This window comes from Fukomys damarensis, unplaced genomic scaffold (assembly GCF_012274545.1).
Source record: "Fukomys damarensis isolate Sample0158 unplaced genomic scaffold, DMR_v1.0_HiC HiC_scaffold_38, whole genome shotgun sequence".
NCBI lineage: Eukaryota > Metazoa > Chordata > Mammalia > Rodentia > Bathyergidae > Fukomys > Fukomys damarensis.
This window is the reverse complement of record NW_022900950.1, coordinates 1,466,122-1,478,598: the sequence shown is the minus strand read 5'-3', so window position 1 is coordinate 1,478,598 and position 12,477 is coordinate 1,466,122. Positions and strand designations below refer to the sequence as shown.

At 33.0% G+C, this 12,477-nt stretch overlaps 1 pseudogene; it reads right to left on the bottom strand.

Annotated features, from left to right (window-relative positions):
• Positions 1-235: 235 nt before the first annotated feature.
• On the bottom strand, positions 236-9,664 carry LOC104858605 (annotated as a pseudogene).
• Positions 9,665-12,477: the final 2,813 nt, after the last annotated feature.

Genomic DNA, 12,477 nt, shown 5'->3' with positions numbered 1-12,477 from the left:
CACTTCTGGAGGTAGAAAAATAACCAAGGAGAAAATTAATGAAATACAGCTGGTGTCTGCTCACTTTTGTCACTATTTACATTTTTTTGAAAACCAATTAATCTTACATAAGCATCAAACATTAAATTATCATGTCCTGGCCACATATTTTATGTTATTTTGAAGTATTTCTCTTTCTATGTATTTTCCTTATGTATATTTTGCATAGTTGAAATTATTTTTCAGCTTTGTTCCTCTAAGCCATTTTAATTAAAGTTGTATAGAAGAGGAGTTTACTCCGCACCTTCTCAATTGTTTCCTCCTTGCATTTGCCCTTTTCCTTTCCTACTTGGCCGGACTTGGCTTTCTGTTCCAAGGCCTTGGTCCAGTTTCAGCCTGGTGACGACCACCTTGCCCACATGGACAATTGTGCCATTTCCCTTTTCCGGCCGTACCCGTTCAAGGTAGTGACATTTTCGTCTTGTGAACCTGGACTACTCTGCCAGTCCGCTGATCTCCATATTGTCCTCGCACAGCCTGAACCTCATCATCCTGTCTGATGAGAATAAATCAAACAGCGTACGTCTGTCTCAGCTTCTTGGAAAGAGGGGGAGACACGATTTTCCTGCGAATGCGGGAAGGTGCACTGAAATGCCTTTTATGGTCCTTGCTTCTGCTGGAACTCACAAAAGGATTGAGCTTCAATTTGGCTGCTGCAACTCCAGCGACAGCTAGAGTAAAAAGGAGGAGTACTGTTTATCTTTATCACTTTTTTTTTGTTTCACACTTTTTTATTTTTAATGGATTCTCAATATATCATCGCATGATTATTCCAGATTAATTTTAACTTTTTGTTAATTTGGTGAGATTTGATTTCATTCTCACCCTTCCTTATGGTGCATAGAGTTTTGATAACATTAATATGAGAAAATTCTTTTGTAGATTCATCTCTCTCTTTCTATATGATTTTCCATATATACATACATAATACATACATATATATGGAAAAATATATATTTTCATTCTCCTAGATTCCCTAAGTGAATGTATTTGGGTCAGAGTGCAAAGATAACACTTAAGCTTGTTAATGAAGATTGTAAAATTGCTTTCCAAAAATATTGCTCCAACTTCCATTTCAGCAAGCCATGTATGAAAGTGCCTGTGAACAATGGGCAAGGAAACACCTTGTTAAATGTTTGATGCCCGAAGCAGGAGGGAACAGGCTGAGGCACTAATGTTCACACATTCTGCTGAAAATAGAAGACTGAGGTGTTTTGGCAGACACGAAGCCCGGCCACAAACCCAGAGCCAAGGCAGCTTGAGCCAAAGCTGTTCAGTACTTATGGGTCCAGCGGCACATGATCCAAGCCAGTGACTGAGTCATGAAGTCTAGCAACATCAGTGTGAAGTACTATGCATCCTAAGGAATAATCAAGGAATACGCGGATTTTCCATAGTGCCTATGCTTTTTAAATACTACATCCAAATGATATACCAGAATCATACTCCTTTACTCTGGCTAATCAAGGAATGATCTTAAATACAACCTCATGCTGTGCCTCCTATTTAGGTTTTTAGAAGGTATGGTATCACTTTGTCTTGAGAGCCATTTCATTTAGGTAACTATGTTAGTCATCTTCCCATTTCTGGGACAAAATACCTGAAAGAAACAACTTTAAGGGGATAAGATATTGGCTTATGATTTCAGAAGTTATGGTCCATGTTCATTTAGCTCCATTGCTTTAGGATCATGGCAAGATGGAAACATCACGGCAGAAGGGCACCGTGGAGGCAAAGCCTTTCACTTCATGGCAACAAGGAAGCAGGGAAGGAGGGAAATTGTCAGACAGACAGAACAGGGCTAGAACAATAATGCTTTTCCAGGTTACACCTCCAGCGTCACCCTTCCCCTGACATCAGTTCCAGAACGAACTCATCGATGGGCTAAACTATTGGTGATGTTAGTGCCTTTTTGATCCAGTTACCTCCCTAGGCCAAACTCAGAAAGTGCAGCCTTTAATATGTAAGTCTTTGGGAGACACTTTACATTTAATTTCTTAATGGTAACTCAATGGCAACTGTACAATGTATCTGTACAATTACATAAAAACAGTGATACTAAGTGAAGTCTGATAAGTATTAATTGGTTTTAGTATTTATGTATATTTTATTATGAAAGTATTAATTGGAGTTTTACCAGTATTAAGCATTACATTTAATATGTTAACTAGCTAAAAATAAATATGGTCATGAATAGTTTGAAATGTGTGCAGTGATCTTGACTTTGACAAACAGCAATTTCATATGTTTTAGCATAACCATTCAATGAATATTTAGCCTGATTGAAATGAAATATATTTTTAAAAAGTTGTGTCTAACTTCTGTTATCCTGGGATATAACCCTGCTTATTTAGTGAAAGACCCTGGGCTAGTGTTCTTCACAGTCTTATCATATGCCCTCTAGAGAACATTTCATGCATAGAGGTAGAGGACTGCTTGTGAACGTAACTGTTTGCATTCCGTGAAGTGTTCAATGTGCTTAACGTTCTGTGTCTTGGAAATTGTCCTTAGTATCTACCGCCCTTTCTGTGTGTGTGTGTGGGTGTTGGTGGGGGTGCTTCAACTCTTGTGGACTGTTACGCATACTATTTTGTTTTAATGAAAATCCTTATAAAATTCTTGCTTTATAATATGATTCTAATCTTTTCCACCAAAACATGTAAAAGGAGGATGCTTACTGTTTGGCCTTTATTCCAAGTGAAGCCTCCATCATATTTGAGGGTAAAAAGTTCACTTTTTTGGGGATGATGCCTCTTAGATCACATTATGGGATGGGCAATAAATTATGGTGGTTCATTTAATTTCAAAAGTAATCATTGAAAATTTTAATATGATTTTCTCTCTGTATGGCTATATCTGGACAAGTATGAAATAAAATATATCATTTATTTATTATATATTCAATTAAATACTACCAAAAGTACAAAATCAGTAATTACTCTACTGTTTCTGACCTTCCTTTTTACTATAATTGGACAGTTTTGATATTCATTTCCTTCCTTATTTTCCCATTCTAACAATAGAATGAATTGGCAAAAAGTAAATAACAAATGCCTTTAAATGTAATATTGTTTTCAAGTAAAAAGTGTATATTCACAATAATCTAATTTCTTGTAGCCATATGTCAGTTGTTAAGCTAGTCTATAAGTCAAATAAAAAGTAATTAATAGCAAAATTAATTGGTAATTATTTATTTGCATTTATTTAAATTATTACTGTAAACTCTGGTAGAAATTTGTATTTACATACTTACTAACTTATTTGCCTTCATTATATTCCAAAATAACATTTATTTAAAATTAAAACTTTCATTTTTTCTTTGAATAAGGTCCAGAATACTTAATATTGTATTCAAGGCCTTACATAATCCTTCATCTTGCTTCCTTTCTTACCTTTATTTCATATATTTCCTATCATGCAGCTTCCTCTTTTCCAAGATATTTTTCTACCACATATGATTCTTTACTTCTTTCTTGCTCAATGTTCTGAACCCTGTGGCTTCATGCACTGTTCCCTCTAGTGAGGAAAAACAGGCTGTTCCTTGCCTAACTCTCAAGACTGGCATCGGGCCTGGCAAGTTAAATGTGCTGCAAGTCCTTGGTAAAAGAATAATTTCCCTCATTTACATTACAGAACAGGACGAGTGAGGGTCACAGCTTTCCACTATTCTGCCCATTTAGCCATATTTATAGACTTAAATTGGACTAAACACTTATGGTTTGATAAAGTTAAGGTTTGAATGCTCCATTGTCTATTTTCCAAGAAAACAGATGTTACGCACAGTTAGGACATTTAATTCATTGACTCACTTTAAAATCTTCTATTTTAAAGATTCTGGGTGAATCAGTCATATGCTATTCTTCTGAGTTCTTTAAAGATTGTGTCCATATTCATTATTGACACAGGCATGTTAGTTAGCAGTATAATTATTTTCCACACTTTCTTTAACTTGCTTTTATTTTCGTATGCATGTAATCACATTATTGTTGCATATGTAGTAAATATTGTAGTAAAGACAATCACTGTGAATTTGTATATGCTATTTATTTTATACTGAGTGTTCAAAATCTTATGGAAAGTTCTATCATACTGCTTGTGACAATTGAATATGTAATTGATTTAAACTAGTATTTCTATAATAAACTCTTTAAGAAAATAATGTGTTAAGTATATGTCAAATATGTAGTCTCTAACATGTAATAAATATATTATATAAAATCTATAATACATATATGTCTCTGTGTATTTTTTATTTTTCTTGAATTAATGAGGCAGTGTTTGTCCTGAAGAGTTAAGTCATGGAATAGAAACAGTGTGGCCTTGCTTGTTTTTCCTAAGGAAGAGAGTTTGCATTAAAACTGTCTCATGATGCTGCTGGTACTGAGTTATTGCTCAATAAAGGGTAAGTGTAAAACACGCTTGAACCTGAATGGCTGCCCTTTATTAATATAACAGTAAGTTCTTTCATTTTATCGATGCTATAGAGGCATACAACTCAGACATAAATGATCACAAAAAGCTAATTTTTGAGAGGCAAAATAGAATTGCATATTCCATTTGCTTTGGCTCATCGATTACAAAGCCAGATGTTAAGAACAGATGTCAATGAGCTATTTTTCATACACCATGGTTTACAGTTATGAACTCGCCATTTATCACCTCAGATGGGAACAGTTAATTTGACAGTGAGTACTTTGGTTATTAGCCAATTTCAACATGAGTCCTTGGTTTTTGAAATCTGATGTGCAGAGATGTGATAAAAGACTTACAATGGAAGCACTGTTAACTTGATTTTTGTGCCTTGGAGTTTACCAACATATATAATGCAATGGAATGAATGTTCCTGCTTATAGTGAATGTGCATACATTGAGTGTTGGCAAAGGAATAATGTAAATGTTATGACTGAAATGTAGAATGGTTAATCCAATTGTAAATTCCAAGTAACCAAACATCAGACTCTTGTACTGATATATGGTATGGTAAGTTAAGCTTATTTAGTGTATTTGATTGTAACAAAAATATTAAAAACCAAAAATATTTCTTGAAATGTGTTTAAGTCTGGTTTCAAAATTTTGTGTTACTGTGAAATTATTTTGATAGATACATATTACCATTTTTCAAACTATCTATTAGTAATGTTGATATAATAAATGCTTAAAAGAAGCCCTTTTCTATAATCTACTAGGGAATTTAAATTGCCGGATAATATTATTTTTAAAATACATAAGAATAATTGGATGATTAAACACTCTTTAGAACATATTTTTGTTTTTTATATCAAAATGTGAGATAATCAGTGTTTTAATTTTACTATTCTCAAAGCTGATTATGGATAGAATTGGAATTTAAATAATTTTCTTGCTTATTTTCTATTGTATCTTTTTTCTTTGCTTCCTCACATTCAATTCCAAATTTTAAAAAATTACAGTTACTTTAATATAGAGATTGAAATATGGATCAACTTTTGCCCTAGGAGATCTAATCACATTGCAAAAAACTTAAATCCTTTTAAAATCTTTACAAAAATTGGTGACTAATAACTGCAAAAGAAATTGGTTTAAATGGTTAAGTATAAACTTAACCATATTACAGGTTAATTTAAGCCCTGTACTTACACTGTAAATGCACTGATTAGAATTCACAGCACCTTGAAATCTTTATATTTCTGTTCCCATTATTGAAAGTGTATTCTAAGTTTGAGTCAGTAGCATATTTTGAAACTTTATACCAGTTGTACCTATTTTATTAATGAATTTGGTAGAACATTTTACATATCAGTGAAAGATGACAGTAAATCCAATAACTATAGGGGCTGGGGATGTAGCTCAGTGGTAGAATGCTTGCCTAAGTGTTTGGAAGATTTTCAAACAGGTTAGTTGCCATAAAATTAAATGAAAACTTACAACGCTATTGAGGGTAGATGAGTAGAAAGCTTTTGCATTTAACAGCTTTGAAAGTCTCTATTTTTACCTTTAAAAATCCAAACTCCCAATAGTTGGTTGTACATTTGGCTCAGTCAATATAAAAACAAAAATGAAAACAAAGATGAAAAATGCAAATAGTAGACCCATTCTTCAAGAAATACTGTGTCCTTACTGCTATAATGCAGAATGAGCAAGCACGTATTTGAAGTTAAAATGAAATGTATACATCATGACTATCACTGTTTCCAGATTTATTTTCCTTTTACAGTGAGTTTATCAATCATTGTGAATGTGTCAAATATGAGGGATTCTTTTGCTCCTAAATTCCTAATATTAATTAAATAAAATCAGTTCCCTAACTCAGTGTTCATGTCACAGTGATGGTTTCATAGAATACCAAAATAAACAATCAAAAGTTTTAAGTCTTCATATGAAACTGAGTTGCCCATGGTAGACAAGAAGAGGAAAGAAAGTTGTTTCTGTATGATGAAAATAGATATGATATTTTCTCACAGCAAATAGAAATTGCATTTTTTAGTCATCTATGTTCTTTGAGCTTTCTGTGTGTTGTAGGAGTGATTGAAAAGACAGACAATGAGTGAAATATTCTCAAACCTGAAGAAGCAGAAGGCTGTAGTGGTGTTTGTAGAAGAATGAGTGGGTCCAGTCAGTTGGGTCCAACTGTCAGTTGAAATAGGAGAGAGAGGGAGAGGGAGAGGGAGACACACAGAAACAGAGAGATAGAAACAGAGAGAAAACTACTCAAATTTATATGTTAGATATTTAATCTGAACATCCATTTTTGAAGGTAACCTCAAGAAGTGGTTATGGGTTAATGCCATTATTAGAGGAATAGTTTCATTATCAAGATGGTGGAATCCTTCTAAGATTAGTTTTATCCACTTGTGCTTGCTCTCTTATCGGTTTGATTGTTCTGCCTGTATTATGATGTAGCCAGAAGTCCCTCAAGAAAGGACTCTAAACTTGAACTTCACAGCCTCCAAAATCATGAACCAAGTGTTTCTGTTCATTGTATATTACCCAGTCTGCTTTATTTTGTTGTAGAAGCATAAAATGAATTGAGACATGGTCATATAAACAATTTCTTTTTAACCTCTTTCATCATAAGAGGTGAAAAAACTTTGGTTAAGATAAATAACACAATGGTAAAAATATTTTATATTCTTTCAATTAGAAGCCCAAATGAAAACACTCAGATACTTTTTACCAATTGTGGTTAACTCTCCTGGAACACGTAATGCCTAGTTATGTAAATGAAACTTCTATTTTTGTCTTTCTAGCACTTTGATATATGTCAGAGAAATATTTATTTTTATGTTGATATTAATGACAATTACTGGAGGGCTTAAAGGTTCCGATTATACTGTTAACTTAAATTTGGCCCTTTCAAACTGTATTTTGTGATCCATATAAATGTGATCCTCCAAGGGAAAGCATATAACTTAAAATATACTACCTATCATTTGTTAGGTTTTATTTTCTCATCTGCTGTACTGTGAAACACACTCCATTTCCATCAATAATTTAATTTCTTAAAGTTGTCTTAAGAATTTTATCTGCATGAAATTTTTAGTAACTACACAGTAACTGGAAAATTCTCCGAAGATATTATGATTAAATTACCAGAAAAGATATTTTACATGCTCAGAATTTCAAAACGATGAGGACAAGCAGCCAAAATCTTTTTTGTCATAAAGTCACTGTTTACATGGAATATTTAGACGCCTTTTTGCTTTGTATGTGTTTTATATGTCTAACTTCTGACAGAAAAATGACATTATTCACATTTATATGCATATATAAAGAGGTAAAATTGAAGAGGAAATAGTATTTGGAAGATATTTATTCTTTCAGAGTCTTTTGCTATCTGTTTAATTTTATTAAAATGTTCACGGTAGTGTATCTAAATAAAACCTGAGTGCAAGAGTGAGTTTAATTTCTCATACAAGAAGTTGTGGTGTCCTACTATGTGCTCCATGTTTTAAAAAATTCTTAATGTTTATAGTAATAACACAATCTAACTAGTAAGTTTTAATAAGTAGTTGAGTAAATAAGGGACCAAAAATGTGGTTTTGTTTAATTTTAGCATTAGTCATATAAGTTTAGAGAAACTTTCTAGTTTATTCAGTTTAAATTTAAGAGAAAAATTATCTTGTTGGATAGTATATGCCTCTTATTTTGAATTTTCTTGTTTAACTAGAGGGTGATAAAATTATATGTTCAATTGCTATCTTAAATGAAAATCTTCTCCATCAGGTGTTTTATCTTCTACACGCTGAGAATATTTTAATGGGCTATCAGAAAGCCTGAACGTGCATGCAAACAACCAAGAGAGTGAGAAGTTTATAAAGCAGATTATATATAACAATAAAAGAAAATGAATATGTTTATCATTGACAAAACTGCTGGTGAAGGCATGCCTCCAAATATCTGGAGGGCTGAATTTCCAAGTGAAGAAAACACTTATTAGTTATGGCCAAAAGACTGAACAAAGGTAGAGTAAAAGGAATAACTGGAAAGCAGATTTCAATTCTAAAAACGAAATTTGGAAAATTAAAATGAACCAAAAATTGAACAACAGGTCTTGTAATACTGTAATTTATCTCCCTTCTTGGTCTGAAAATATAATTGTAAAAGTTACTTTTATAATGTTGTCAAGATGTATCTTATGGTGATTATAATTTTGATTTTTTAATGAATTTAAAATGTGTAGTCTGCTGTTAGTGAATAGACTATGTGATGAATGGCAATTGGACAAAGTTGAGTATGACCATGACGATGTTCAGACCTGCTATCATCACTTACTGATTTTTCAGCCTGCCAGATCTACTGATTACTAACAGAGGTACACTGCAGTTTCTGATTATAATAATGAATTTGTCTATTTATATTTTTATTTTGGTAAATTTTTGAGTCATGTATTTTCATGATCAATAAATATCCAATATCGGTTAAGTATTAATATTGGATGGATCCGTGCAGGTGTAGGATTAAGTCTTACTAAATTTACCTCTTTGTTAATGCTTCATCCCTGTCTTTATTCCCAATAATCATATTTGTTTTGAAGTTGGCCTTGTTTGAAATTAATATAGCTATTCCATCACTCTTTTGATTAGATTATAGTATGTCTTTATCTACTTACAGGGCTTTTCAAAATAGGCAAGCTATAGGTAAGTCTTGTCATTATTATTATTATTTTTTTGTACCGGGAATCGAACTTGGGTCCTTGCTCTTGCCAGGCAGGCGGCAGAACCACTGAGCTAAATTCCCGGCCCAAGTCTTATTTTTTAATCCAAACACCTGACATTTTTTATGTTTGAATTAGGACTTACATATTTTCACATGTAAAATGATTTCTGGTATGTTTGTATTAATACCTGCCACGTTTATAACTATTTTCTTTTCATTATATATGTTCCCTGTACTCACCGTCACTCTTTCTTTGTGTTTTCCTTTCTTAATTTCAGCTGTGTGTCTGATATAATTCCACCTCATTTCATCACCACTCATGAAAGTATTAATTTAAAACGCTGTAATTACTCTATGATTTATTATATACTTTTAAAACTAACCTACTCCGACCTTTAAGTTGCAAATTCCAAGTTAGTCTTGCATGTATCTGATAAATGATTATTCCTGTTTCTTTCTTCTTGTCTCCTGTGACATGGCTGACATCCATTCCCTTTATCCCTAATCTATTTATATTGCTAGATAGATATGTGTCTGTATCACCAACACATTGTTACTATTTTTACATTAAACAATAGTTATCTTTGATCAGTTCAGTATATGAACACCAAAAGATTTTACATTATTTTCACTATTTCTTTTCTATGTTCTTCATGCAGTTATGTTAATTTGAGTTCTTATATAATTTTTGTTCTCCTTGAATTTTTTCTTCACATTTCTTTAAGGGCAATTACGTTGGTGATGAATTTCATTAAGCTTTTAAATGGAGAAAGTCTCTTTAGTTTGGAAGAAATTTTTTTCTAATTATGGAATTCTAGGTTTTATATTTAAACATATTGTTTCACTTTGCTTTCTTCTTGCTTGCATGGTTATGAGAATTTTGCAAATTTATTCTTCTTCCTCTGTAGATAATCTTTGTGCCCCAATATTTTACTTCTGTCTTTGTCTTCGTTATGTTTGAATATGATATACGTGGGGTATTTTTAAAAATATATTGATAACATTAAGGGCTATCTGAGCTTCCTAGATGAGTAGTTTGGTGTCTGTCACCAAATTTTAAAATTCTTCTTTAGATTTTCAATTTGCTTATATTACCTATCAGTTCTTTTATATTATCTACTCTTTAAATTAGAGCTCTTAATAGAACAATCATAGTTATTTTAAATTCCTTATCTGGTAATTTCAGCATCTATGACATTCTCTGAGTTTATTTCTGAGATTTTATCTTTTCAGACTACTTTTTTACTTGCATTTTTAGATACCTTGCTATTTTTTTGTTGAAAAGCAGACACGTTTTATCAGATAACAGGAACTTAGGTACACAGGCCTTTAGTGTAGAGTTAGACGAGGAGTTGGACTGTGTTTCGTGTGCAGCTGTATGTATTAGAGTGTCAAGTGTCACTAGTGTCCTTGTTTTTGTCTCTCTTTACACTGGACTAAGTGCTCCATCGAAGCAATCTCAGCCTCTGAGCTCTGATCTGCTGATTGTGTTCCTAGAGCCTTACTGTGGTATAAATCTTGGAAAATGAGAGCAGTCTGTGATCTCCCAGCTCTACCTTAATGTTTTAGGACTGTATCATTGACCAGTGTCTTTCCAGTGACACAGCTTTTCCCCCTTAACTCCCTATTCCCATCTCTGATTTCAGCACTTCCAATCTATATTTTGGAAGCTCTGATCCCTATGCTTTCTTTGCCTTATGATTTTTTTTTTTAATTTCCCTTAAATGAACATAAAGGCTGGAGGTGGTTGGAGATGGGGATTCCTTTTCACTACCAGGAAAAAGCCATCTTTTTCCTCTTGGAGAAAGTCCAGGGCATTTACAGTAAATCTCCTACCCTTGTGAGATCCACAGGAGGTCTTTTCCTTGTGGGGGTAGTAACTGGATTCCTTGTGGGGGTCTGGAAGGAAAATGTAGGAGCTTCCTTAAACCCGGAGTGCCTCGGATTTCCCACTCTCCAGTTAGTCCACACTTGGCCTCCAGAAATTCACCAAAATTAACAGGTTAGTTAGCCCATGGACTCCAAGGGTTTCCATTCCAGGTAGGTTGATCTAGTCCATAACTCTTTTAGACAAACCTGTCTCTCTAGATTTTAGGGTGATATTTTGATCAAGAGCCTCATTTCTCTGGTGGATCCAAGAAAAGTCATTTCATTTTGTCCATATTTTCTAGTTTTAAAAACAGAGTGATGGCTTATAAGCTCTTTGTCTAGTAGAGCAAAAATTTACCCCTCTTTTAAGATCACAAAAAAATTTTAGATTTGGGAGAGTTCATAAATTCATACAATTCACAAAATAGCATATGAATGTCTTCCTCATTGGAGAACATTTGTTTCTGGTTTCTTTTCTGTTCTAAGCTCTGGAACATTCTCCCTCATTCTCAGACCTCTTCTTAAAAGTTGTATTATGCAAAATACAAGCAAAGTATGGGGTTCTTTGTTACAGCCATAGTAGTCAATTTGCATGTGGGAAACCTAGCTTCATCACTTACTGCGGGCTGAGTATCCCTTATGTAAAGTACTTGAGACAAAAATTGTTTCAAATTTTGATTTTTTTCACAATTTGCACTGTTTGCATATACACTATAAAATACTAGAGGATAAGACCCAGTACTAACCACAAAGCTCATTTATGTTTCATATACTCCTTACACACAGACTTAAGGTCATTCTGTGAAAAAATTTTTTGTATTTTTAGTGCATCTAAAATTTGGACTCTGAGCAGTTGTGAAATTTTCTATGTGTGGTATCATGTTGATGTAATATTTTAGATTTTGGAGCATTCTGAGTTTTGGATTTTCTGATCAAGTTTCTTTAATTTGCAGAGCTTGGCCTTTAATAAGCTGATTATCCGTTTTATGCTTTCGTCCCCTCATTTTTGAAATAGAGATTAAAATAAATCACTATCACATAGATAAGTCAATTAACTGTAACCACTCAGCATGGTTTGTGGCAAACAGTTAATTGTCACATTAACACTAAATATTATATTAAATAAGTGGTCTAATATAAAGATAACACCATACATTTCTATTAGTCACTTTATTTGACTCTTCACTTTAAAAAAATCAGCAAATATTTTGATTTTGTTAAACCTCTAACGGTTTATAAGACCATATCAATATCTATGACTGTATTTTTTATTTTGGCTTTCATAATCCTTGAGACAGACTAGAAATATATTGTACTTTTTGGTTTTACAGGGATTTTGATGTCTTGCCAAAATCCCACCAGTAAGTGGCTAAATCAGAACTGAGAAATGTGCCTCTGACTCTTAAAATATGCTTTATCTGATTCTAATGAATC